The 12,843-nt window shown below is 32.9% G+C and overlaps 1 long non-coding RNA gene across 1 annotated transcript; it reads left to right on the top strand.

Annotated features, from left to right (window-relative positions):
• The first annotated feature begins 3,380 nt into the window (after positions 1-3,380).
• Positions 3,381-6,344, top strand: LOC142634004 (uncharacterized). Its single transcript, XR_012844022.1, has 3 exons — positions 3,381-3,534; positions 6,113-6,214; positions 6,308-6,344. It is a non-coding gene; the product is annotated as an uncharacterized LOC142634004 (long non-coding RNA).
• Positions 6,345-12,843: the final 6,499 nt, after the last annotated feature.

Genomic DNA, 12,843 nt, shown 5'->3' with positions numbered 1-12,843 from the left:
ATTGGTAGAATTTGCATCCTTGAGAGCAGATTTTGCAGAGTATAGGAGTGACTTTCCACCTCCTCCACCCTTTGAGGACTAATTTTTGCCTTTGGAAATTCATAACAAAAAGGGGGAGTAGAGTTTAGAACTTTTTGTACATAGGGGGAGTAGTTTTATTGTATTTAGGGGGAGTGGAATGTATTTTTATTTGGTTTTTGTGTTTATATTTTCTTTGTTTATATCTGTTTAGTGTTTATGTTCTTGATTCACAAACATTGATATGTTTTGTTGGTTATGATAGTTATTGATGATGAGGTTATTCATTATTGATGATGATGTGTTCACTGTCTCTTTATATTTTTTGTGAGTTAAAGTTTAGATATTTACTTAGATCATTATAATGTATCTTCCACATATGCGTTTATGATTTGTTTTTAGTATTTCAGGAATTTACAGGTTAATTCTTTCTATAGCTGTTGTCTATACTAGCAACTAATAGTTAGTAGTTGTGTAAGGATTGTTTTAGCGCAATATATTGTATTTGGGCTGGTATTTAAATTTAAGCATTTCATTGTTTATGTGTGTTTTGTCTTGGATTACTAAAGCGGTTCTAAAGATTTAGATTTAAATATTTAGAATCATATTTGTATTATGTTGGCAAACTGAGAGCAAAACATGTCTAAACTAGGTTTTTAGGCAATGCTTAAAAGTGATTCTTTCAAGGTTCAAGTCAAGCTGATTGTAGAAAAAGGAAGTATGGTTCTGCCTTGCTCGACTGATCGAGAATTAGGCTCGACCGATCGAAAATCACAAGTCCAAGTTTTTTTTGCAGAATTGTAAACAAGCCCACGCCCATAAAAACGTTTAGGGTTTCATCTAAACTTCTCCACATATAAAAGGGAAACCCTAGCCACGTTTTGAAGACTTTTTGAAAGACTTGTATGTTACTCTTTGTGATATTTGAGAGGTACAAACCTTCTAACTACACAAGAATCTATCGGAGCCAAAACTACAATAAAGCATTTGTAGAACATAATTGTTGCATCAAGATCATTACTGAAGGTGGTCTGAAACCTTTGAGTAAGATCTCAAAGTCACAAGTGTGGCAGCTTGTGTTGGTGTAAATCCAAGAAGAGAAGGAGTCTATGGATTTGGAGTTTGCACATGGTCATGTCAGTAAATTACTACCTGAGGTAGTAATAGATTTAGGGTTAAATCTGATTGTAAAAAACTTCAATTCTCTTATAATGGATTTACTTTACCTTGAGGATAGTTAGGTCAAATCCTCCCCAGGTTTTTACCTTGAAACGATTAGTTTTATTGACCCCAAAGCCACCAAATGTCAATTGCCAAAAAAGAAAAACTCTGTGTCTCTTCCCTTTGAACCCTAAGCGACTCCCACTAACACTCACCACCGATCCTACACACCGGCGCCGACAAAGCCCAGTCGTCCATCGCTCCCACGCCTCCCACCACCACCACCTCGTAAGTCTCCCTTCTCTCTCTCTAGATCTCGATTTTTTTTTCTCGAGAAACAATCAGATTTCTATGTATTTGTTTTTTGGGTTTAGGGTTTTGATTTTGTGTTTAGGGTTTCGATTTAGGTTTAGGTTTTCGATTTTAGGTTTAGGGTTTCGATTTATTGTTTTTTAGATTTGACAGAAACAGGGTAAGAAAAAAAAAAACTAACGATGTCTCTTTCTCTCCCTCTTTCGCATTTGGCCTTTGTCGCTGGTCTTGGATTTCTAAGGGGGGGGGGGGGGTGCTTGTTGTTGGGAGTGGGCCACGGTGTTTGTTCTAAGTTTGGGTTTCATGGGTTAATTTTTCGTTTAAGTTTAAGACTAGATGTTTATACTACATGAATAAGCATCTTCCTTTTCTATATATATCTTTTCAAAAAAAATTTCTACCGAATTTTCTAGGGTTCTTCTTTGACTCCTTTTGAAAAATAGATGGGTTTGTTCCTTTTTCTATGCAAAAATTATAATCTCGGGTTTTATGTTGTCTGCCCCCATCCCTTCTCTTCAACGGTGTATTCTGAAGGTACTCACTGATTCGAATTTGAATTAAAACCTGACTGTTTATTCTCTTTCTTTGGATGCTTTGGTCTCTGATTATAATCTTTGTTTTACATGTTTTAATAACATTAGGAAGCTTGCCCTTAATTAACGTTTTATGCTTTCAAATCTGAAAGTTTATTGAACAATTATTGAAAGCTTAGTTATTTGGGTTACGTTAGGTTTTGATTTGTTTTTTTAGTTTCTCTCAAAATTTGTCTTTCTCAATTTAATTTACAATAAGCCTATTAAATTATATTTGCTTTTGTTATGTTTTATAGATTGCTACAATTGATTTTTTTTTTTTTTTTTTTTTGGGTTTTCACTGTAAAGAAACAGAATGCTTATTAGGTTTCAGGTTCATTAAAACACTGATTTCAAGTTTCTCAATATAAAAAAACTAATCGGTTCAGAATTCTAATGTGACTATTTTTATTCAGTATTTTCGGTAATGGGTTTGTGTTGAATTTATCTCTTTTGAATTTAGATCATTCTATTTCTTTTTCAGCTGAGATGATGTGGAATCTTTCTACAATCTATAACCTCTAATTTCATCAAAGCAGAAGTAGAATTAAAGGTATTAATTTCTTTTCCTAATATTCTCTTCAATTATGGTTTGTTGTTAGTTTAGGAATTTTGACTCATAACTCTTTTCCTCCCTATAAGTGGAAACACCCACCAAATGAGATGCTACATGAGTTTTAATGGTTAGTAATCCTTTAAAATCATTTCGCTTTAATTGTCAAGTTTTGTTTTCCCTCTTACCTGTTCTATTATTTGTAAGGGGGATTGAAATTATTGGATTTTGAAATCTGAAATTATAATGTTCTTTATAAAAAACTTTTTGGATGAAGTATAGTTTGTCTTCTTTTCTTGGTTTGGATGGAATTAGATTTTTGTAGTCTAAAGTTTAAAGATAACCTGGAATTTTTTTTTTTTCATGGTGTGGAATTACAGACTTTTTTAGGCAAAGTACATATATTTATGGAAGTTAGCGCAATCTCCAGTTACGGCTATAACTCCTACGTTGTTGGCAGTAAACTTTGGACTGTTTTCAATTGACAAGTATACGTATTGATTGTGATTTTCATGTTGCAGAATGATTAATAGATTTGAAAAAAACAAAAAAGAAAAAAGAAAAAGATGAGTGGGAGCCACTGAGAGGAGGAAAAAATCTTTAAAATTGCTTCAAATGTTGCTGCATTTGGATTTAGCCCTTTAGATTTTTTTTTTCTTTTTTAAATGTTTGATGCAATTATTTCCCACCCCCATATTTATGATGCTTTGATATTGAGTATTTTTTCCTGTTATCTGTTATTAATTTTTCAATATGCCTAGATAGCAAAGAGTAGATGAGAGAATCAAAAGCGTGTCCAACAAAAGTTACTAGAAGATCTAGGAAGCAAAAAACTCATTCCAAAGCAAAGAGTAGATGAGAGAATCAAAAGCGTGTACAACAAATGGCACAGATACACTATTGCAATTGAATCACAAGGTAATTTATCTGTTTGTCCTATCATGAACATGAATGGTAGTGGATTTCATTTCTCCTACTATTAACTACTTATCAAAAAAAAAAAAAAAAAATTCTCCTATTATTAAGCACAAATACTTCTTAATGCTTTTGATTGTTATCTTTTTGTAACCTCACTGGGACTTGCTTCAATAACTCTATTAATTATTGCTAAAGAGCATAAGTTGCAGTCCTTCTAATATAGTACAATAAGCTGATTGCAAAATTTTTTGATAGCACTTTATTTGGTTAGTAATGTGTGGCTGTCTAATTTATTTTAAAAAGTTTTTTTATTGATTTTTGCATTGTTATATGCTAATGTCTAGTCTAAGAAATTATAAATGATTTCATCAAGTCAAGCTTGAAATGCATAACATCTTTTGTTTCCAAAAGATGAAAGCTGTGAGGTTGGGCCTGCTTTAAATATATATATATATATATATGTCCAGCTAATCAGTGATGATGTTCTTTATTCATTTCTTCATTTGATAGGAGGGTCTTTAATTATGAGGCTATTGCATCTGTTAATGTCATATTCTATGTTTGCTAGTAAGTTTTCCATTTCTTCTCCCCCGCCGGCCCCCCCCCCCCCCCCCCAATACTCTCTGCAAAACCTTGTTACTTTCCACTCCACCCCCCCTTTTTCTAGGTCAATCTTAACTCAATACCTCCTCTCTCTCTCTCTCTCACACACACACACGTCTGATGTGAACAGTGTGAGTTTTCAATTTTGCATTTGATGGCTAATTTAGCATAGATGTTCATATTATCATATTCTGTTGCTGGATTGGTTGCTATTGTTGCATTAGGCTTCGGTTTTAAGCATTAGTGCTAACACACCTGTTTATTTGGCCATCAATGGTCTAGTTGAAAATCTTGGTTCTAAAATGTGCTATCATAGCATAAGTTTCAACATCTTGGTGTTTGAAATAATGAATAAGAGGAATGTTATTGTTGAATATGATGAGAAGATTACATTTTTTATATAACTTATCTTTCCTATACATTGAACCTTTTTTTTTTTTGGTTGTTTTAAGCAGTCTTGACAATTTAATTGCCAATTTCCTGTCTATTGTAGATGTCAATTTTTTAAAATATAAATTAATTTTCCAATTGATTAAACTTTTTTATTTATTCATTTAAAATTTTTTTTTAAGCAGTCTGGAAAAATTTATATGCCAATTTCCTGTCTATTGTAGAAGTTTCACTAACTTTAGAAGTGAATTATAAAGAATGCAATTTTTTTTTAATTAATTCTATAAATAAAGAAGTAAATAATTTTAAATTAATGAAAAAAAATGAGAGCTCTGAACATTCTTTTTCTTTAAAGTCCTGTGAATTCCTTTCTCTCCAAACAGTCCACATCAAAAGAAGGAATTGCGCTCCACAGCTAACCAGCCCTTCTGAAATAGCAGCCATCCCTTGATGTCCCCCACCACTGTATTCTGTTATGGTCACATAGTTGCCAAAGGCGTTGGTTTGTTGTTGGACCATGATGACTTTGTTAGCCTCCTTGTTAGTACTCACAAAAGTCTTGGAATCAGCCTGTGTGAGTTCCAACCAGGTCTCAAGGAGCCACTTCACACTGTTTTGTCCCATGAATACCAATCTAAGGAAGTATTTGCCCCTTATGTATTCTTAACATAGAGATGTTAACCCCCCTCTTAGGGGAGGGCCTTTTCGGAATTGTGTTCTGTAGCCTGTGCAATACTTAGGGGAGGGTCTTAACGTAAACATCTGCAACCGGCGAGGAAGTCTCAGGAAGGTCTTGGTGATTCCTTACAACGGAGGAATACTTTTGACTCTCTCGAAAACTTTTCGCCTCTTGTTATTAGCAAGTTTCCTCATGACTACTTTGTTGCCTTTGGACTTCTAGATAGAGCCCAAACATGTTTTTTCTCTCGCAAGAAAAAGAAATATTGGTGAGTAAGAGAAGGGAAAGCAACAATAGAAAACAAAATTGGCAGGGGAGGGAATTGAAGGTCCAGAAAAGAATTTAAGGTGGAAACTGGAGAAGGGTCTTCTTCTTCATTGGCTGCAAGCCTGCTGCTAAATTGTATGCCAAATTTCTTGTTAGTTATCCACTCTCATGTGCAGTTTTTGGAGATTATGATTTAGTTAATGCTCCATTGGTTCAGATTTTCTGTTTACTACTTCCTTAACTAAAACATGTGGCATATAGGATGAGGTGACTAGCTGTTTGAGCAATTTTCTTAGATTCTTGTAAATAGATATCATTTAATTGATCTTGTTGCAAATGTTTGAATTCTTGGGAACCATTTAATGTAACTAATGGATAGCGATGGATGTTGTTTAATACTTAAGAAGAAGTTTTTGGTAGAAGTGATTCATGTTGATCTGTGTATGCATAGATGCATAACACATTAAAAGGTTTTTTAGTAAAAGTGATTCATGTTGATCTGTGTAAAGTGTAGATGCTCAACCCGGCTATTGTTCCTACTGTTCTCACGATCATAAAAAAGTTTTTAAGTCATACTAATTCCAAAATTTTTTACCAATATCCTTTTGTAATTTCTCTATGATCTTATGATTCTCGCAGTTTGATGCCTTGAAAGGGACATTACGGCACTTCAGCCTGATCCCACCAGGTGGTGGTGGCATCCTTGCACATTCTTTAGCACATATTGCATCCTGGTTAAAGGTATGCAGATAAGAGGCCTACTCTACCCTTAAATACACACATAACTCACTCATTTTAAAGTTAATTGACTTTGGCTTTTGGCTTTTTGTTTAGGTTAAGGAAGTTGATCAGTCTGGTGATGGGATTGAATTTGTTTAGGCCACGTTTTTACCCATGGCTTTTTGTTTTGAATGCGGCTAATCTTCCTTCCAGGTAATCAACTTTTGTCCTATAGCCACGGCTATAAAAACGTGGCCATTGGTCTCGGCCTATAGCCACGGCTATAAAAACGTGGTCATAGACCCCTGTAGGCTATAGTTACGCATTTTAGGCCATGGGTAAAAACGTGGCCTAAAAAAACGTGGCTATAGACCAAATCGTCCTATAACCACGTTTTTCTAACCTATAGCCACGTTTTCAAAACGCGGCTATAGAACATTTTTTTTGTAGTGCTTGGTTAATAAATTAGGTTAAACAATCTGGTTTAAGGAGTCGAAACGAACAAACAAACACAAAGCAAAAAAGTCAATATATGAAACAAAATGGGCATTGCCATATTCATTCTTTACACACACACACACACACACAGAGATTACCATACAAATCAAGAAAGAACGTAGTGCTGGTGCATGGGAAATTAAGTAGTGAAATGGAACAGATGTAGTAGTAGAATGGCAGGGTAATTCTCCTTTGGCAGGAATGGGCACTTGTGCATGCAAATACACACAACATTTCTGCCCTAAGAGAATCGCCCTGTTATTCTTCTCTACCCTCCTAACACATCTATTTCCACCATTCATGAGTTCTGCGTTTTGCCAAAACTTCCACGGCCGCTTTTTATTCTGTGTGATCAGCACTTTAGATATGGATATTCCATGGAAATAGATTGGCATATGCTCTGGATCATTCCCTCTCGATACTCCTCTTCAATTCTACTATAGCCATCATGGACCCGCTTTCCATTGAAAGAACTTTTCTATCACCAGTCTTTTTTATTCCGTACCTTTTAGACAAATGATCAAACAGACATGGGATTTTTCAGGACCGGTTTTGTCATGAAGCTAAATCAATATTTTAATTTTTCCATCTAATTTTGATATAATTTAACCATTATTCCTAACACATCCTGTTTCTTTTAAAGGAAATATTCATTTAAAAAATAAAATGCATTCCTACGAAAAAATATATGCCGGCTATGTTGTTATATACATATTAAATGAAGTACAAATTAAGGCAAGTGCGTGTGGCAGTAGTAGCTAGATAAAATGCAGACACTAGATCAAAATAGTCCACGGGAATATGTATATTTTTCCATTTTATTTTATTTTTTTGTTTTTCTGTTTTTGTTCATTTTTTTCTGATCAGTGAGAATATGTATGTTGATCAATGCGCACATTTAAACAAAATTATGAAAACATGCCATCGGATCTTCCCTTTTCCAAGCTGTTTCTGTCTAATCTTTTGTCCCTTAGGTGGTCCTGCGTTAATCTTCAGCCAAAGTTGAACCACTTGTTTGATGTTTGTGTGAAAATGTTGAAAAGGATTCAATTACTTTTTTCTGCTTGATACGAGATTGCCACTTTTAAGTAACGGCAGCATATGTTGAACCGATTTTTAAGAATTATATCATGTACACGGAGCGAAATAACTTAGCATTCAAAAGCATTTTTCTCTCAATGTCTCTATATGGCACATTGTTTAGAACGGCTGGAGGTTACTCCCTCCAATTTGGATCTTTTTTTTTACTAGAAATGGATAAGATATATATGCAGGGAGTTCGTAGGAAGAGGAGAAATTATTATAGGAGAAAGTAAAGAACAGGAAAGGAAAAGTTATCTATATTTTTTTACTTTGATGTTTAAAACAATGAGAGGAAAGACAGAGGGATAAGTATTCAACTCATTGTTTGGTTGTTAGTGGAAATTAGAGGTGGGGATTAAATATAATAGGAGAAATTGCTATTAAAAAAAAACTTACACTTTATACCCGCTTTTAAATTTGTCAATTAAAGTTTCAAATTTATAAAATCATTACTTTCAAAAAAAAAAATTTATAAAATCATTTAAATTATTATTTTCATTGATTCCAGGTGTAACATGATTCAAAAAAAGTAGAAACCATTAATAAAACTTCCAATTTTACATGAAATTTATTCATAAATCAATACGACAACCAAAGAATAGATGATAGAGATAAAGTAATTGGTTAAAAGAGAGTTAAATTTTCTTGAAGTGACATACTTGTTAGGTTTTTTTTTTTTTTTTTGGTTGCCAATCCGTGAACAAAATATGTCTTGTTAGTAAATTTAATGGTTTGTTTGTTGAAACAAGACAGTTGCCAGATTCTGTATTTTACCGTCAACTTTTAGTATGTTTGCCAACTTTCGATAGTTAGTCAATCAATTGAGACTGTAAGTATATGATCAATTGAGTACTTAAGTCGATCTATTGAACGACACAGATCAGATTGTAGATTTCAAGCCTGCCTATTGTCCAAGCTTCTAGGGTTTTGTGCCACTTATGCTAGACTATAAAGAGGGACCTTATATGAAGTGATTACAAAGAGAGTAGAGCCGCTTATTCTATATCTAAGATTTTCGTACCCAAAGCTCTCTTAAAGATTTTTTTGAAGAAACTCCGGTGTTGTTGAAGTTCCTATTTACATAGTTGCTAAAATCAAAATCTTCAAGTGGGTACTTGGATTTGTTGATTAGAGATTCGCATTCAACAAAGTTTGCTAACTATAGTATTCTGTGGATTCAGAGATGTGTTGGGTAGCAATAGTAAGTTTTATTAGAAATGGGATTATTTGGTTTATGTAAAACTTTTAATCAATTATTGGATATGTTTTACCTTAAGATTTTTAGGTTAATTAAATCCCTCTAGGGTTATTACTGTTTAATTTTATTCCATTGATTTTCTTTAGGTCACTATATAGATGTGTACTGTTCTATTTTCGTCGCGCTTCTCTTGATTGATATTGGTGATTGTTGCATTAACCAGGGCACTTCATAATTGATCTAATTAATAACTTGGTCATAAAATTGGTTAATATTTGTTATAACAAGGGTCTAAAAACCAAAAAAATTTAATCTCATTTAATTAGGTTAGATATATGCCTTACAATAGAGCAGTGTAGAAATTTGGATTATGGGTCGGGTTGTGTGTGCATGATCAATCCTACGTATGTACCTCCACGAGCTTGTGTGTGCAACCTTAGTCATGCACGCATAGGTTCAACCATAAACTCAAATTTCCAAATCATTCTTTTTTGTTTGTTGATTGCTTGTCGTTTATTCCTTTGATTACTTGTTATTAACAAGTTTGATCTTCCTTTGATGCTTGAAAACTATGAATAGGAATTCGAAACATGTGTAGGATGTGATTAAGATGTGAGCATGAACTTAGATGATAGAAATGATGAACTTGAATGATATTAACATGCTATGATGTAATGATGATAGGATAAATAAGTGATGCATATGATGATGTATGATGATGGGTGTGATGTATGGATAGCATAGGGTTTGTATTAGTGTGTGTGCGTGTGTGTGTTTTACTTCTTGAATGTTTAGGATGACCCATTAGGGGATTGCTTGATAGAATTAGGCAATGGAACACAATGAATAAAGCCTAGCCTACATGGTGGGAAGGCTTAAGGTGCCAAACTCCATCCCATCATGTACCCTAACTCTAGACACAATCTTTGGTGCTTATGCCTCTACAAGGGGCTCAAGTTGGTTCCTAGATCTAAACTTGGGGGTGACTCTCAACCCTCTGCCTCTTAGGACCACTTTGTTATGGTGTACTCCCAAGAGAGTGTGGTGAGTTCATTGTCTATACTTTTTGAGTAATCATTTTATATACTTTTGTTTATAGAAGGCTTTATGTTAGTTTATGCTTATTTTATGTAAGCCACACATATTATGTTTAAGTCTAGAGTAAAATATCCTATTTAAAATTATAGTATCATTTTTTGAAATACTTTAAAATTTATGTGAGTGTGTGTGTGTGTGTATTGTTAAAAGAAATATGGATGATAAAGTAAAAAATTTTAAATAATCTAAGAGAGCCCCCTATCTCATTAGCTCTTCAAGTTTCACAATATGACCATAGTTTTTCCATCAAACTTTTCTACTTTGGTCTTCTACAAAAGACACTCTTAAATGTAATCCAATCATTACATATTTGAGAGTTTGGTCGTGATGTCCTTCTTGACACGTCTTTATTATTGTTGTATTCATTTTTGTCAAAATGTTTGACTTTTCAAATATTGAGAAACAATACCTAACTCAATATTAGCATCAAGATTAATTAAACCTAATTTTATAATCTAGCTTATACCTAGACCGTGGAGTAATTCTAGGATCAAATTCTAATAATACACTACTATCAAGTTGTAAGAGTTCCTCAATTGTGGAACCTCACTCAATACTAGTAATTAATCCCTAGCACATAATCGCTCATTGCTCATTATGATACTATAAACTAGCAAGAGTTCATCAATTTTTGGGAGTAGAATTCTCTAAAACAAGGGGTGGAAAAAAGTGTGACAAATCTTAAATAAAAATTGCACAAAGCCCTACAAAATGTTATTATCCAAGTGGCGGTTGTAGATTTTGTGGCCAAAGAACCCAAAAAGATGAATATTTCAAATTATGAACTTCGAAAGTACTATTGGTTATCACACACACATATACACAAATAAATGTATATAAATAGGTATTTATGTTTGTACGTATGTATTTATCTATAATGTTAATGTTTATGTTTATGTTGTTTTTGTGCCCATTACATGCAAATTAATTTTTCATGCTAAAAAAACTTTAGGAATTAACTTATTTTCGTTTAACCGATTCATGTCAAACTTCTAGTCCACACTTCACATGTTAGTAATCCCAGTTTTTACTTTTTACCTTTCAAAAAATAAAACAAAACAACTATTTTGCACTAGCAGGCAAGCTCAACTGAGGACCCTCACCGTAGTAGTGAAAGCCCTTGCCTCGTTGAAAAGAGTGTGATGGGTAATATCAATAGTATGGGTTATATTAACTTCATGTATTTAAACACTATCAACTTCACCTGTTCACTTTCTATCATATTCATATTGGTCTCCATCCCCTTTAAAAATAATTTTATTACAATCTTGAGGTAGTGATTTGCACAACCATAATATACCTGGTTTTATATTATGTGGGATCACTTTATCATATTATACTAGATAGGGTTTGCTTTTAGGGGTAGAGGGGTATAGTATTTCCTATGTACACCTATGTTGCCATTATTAGTTTCATATTCATATACCATTTTTTCATTATATAGTTTGGTTGTCTTTTTCAGTCATTAAAATTATTAAAAATTTAACTAAGTAATCGAAAGCATTTCATTCACTATTGAAATACTATGATTTAGTTTGTCCACCCTATGTTATTTGAATATAATAAAGTTATGTCCTATTAAAAGTGTTATCTATAATTAATTATGATCATAGATATAATAACTCCAATCGGACATAATCATAAAGTAAGATCTCACACATACTCTAGAGCACATGAAAAGCATGTGAGGATGTATAAAGAAAGAAGCCTTCGCCAATTTGCAGCTATAGAAGGAAGAAACTATTAAGACACTCGATTCTCAAATTTTTGTCAACTAGGATATTGTCAAGGTCCTTCTTGATTTTGGGTTTGTGTTTGAATTGACATCATTAGTAATTAAACAATGTTATTAGTTATGTATAACTCTCTGCTCTGTGTATTTAATTAATCCATTTTCCTTTTTTTTTTCTTGATTGTACCTATGAAATTTTACATACACATGTTTATGTTTATTTTATGTAATTCACACATATATATTGTTTAAGTCTAGGATAAAATATCCTATTTAAAAATGTAGTATCATTTTTTAAAATGAGTTAAATTATATGAATGTATATATATTTTTTCTTATAAGAAATATGGATGTTAAAAAAAAGATTAAATAATTGAAGAGAGCCCCCTATCTCATTAGCTCTGCAAGTGTCTCGATATAACCATAGTTTCTCCAAGAAACTTTTCTACTTTGCTTAACCACAAAAGAAACTATTATATGCTATCCAACCATTACATAGTTGAGAGTGTGGTCATGATGTCCTTCTTGACACGTCTTTACTATAGTTGTATTCATTTTTTTTTTCAAAATGTTGACTTTTCAAATATTGAGAAACAATATCTAACTCAATATTAGCATGAAGATTAAATTTTTTTTTTTATATATATAATCTAGCTTATAACTAGACTGTGGAGTAATTTTACGATCATATTCTAATATACACTACTGTCTGGTTAAAAGAGTTCCTCAATTGTGGAACCTCACTCAACTCTAGTTATTGTAGAACATTACTCAACACTAATAATTAATCCATGACACATAATCGCTCGTTTCTCATTATGATACAATAAACTAGCAAGAGTTCCTAAATTTGGGGAGTGGAACTCTCTAAAACAAGGAGGTGAAAAGAAAGTGTGACAAATCTTAAACCAAAATTGACCAAAGCCTTAAAAAATATTATTATCCAAGAGAATGTTGTAGATGTTACGGTCAAAGAACACAATAAGATGAATATATCTCATTATGAAGTTCGAAAGTATTATTTGGTTATCACACACACAT

This window comes from Castanea sativa, chromosome 5 (genome assembly GCF_040712315.1).
Source record: "Castanea sativa cultivar Marrone di Chiusa Pesio chromosome 5, ASM4071231v1".
Taxonomy (NCBI): domain Eukaryota; kingdom Viridiplantae; phylum Streptophyta; class Magnoliopsida; order Fagales; family Fagaceae; genus Castanea; species Castanea sativa.
Note: the sequence above shows the minus strand (reverse complement) of the source record. Positions and strands in the feature narration are given on the sequence as shown.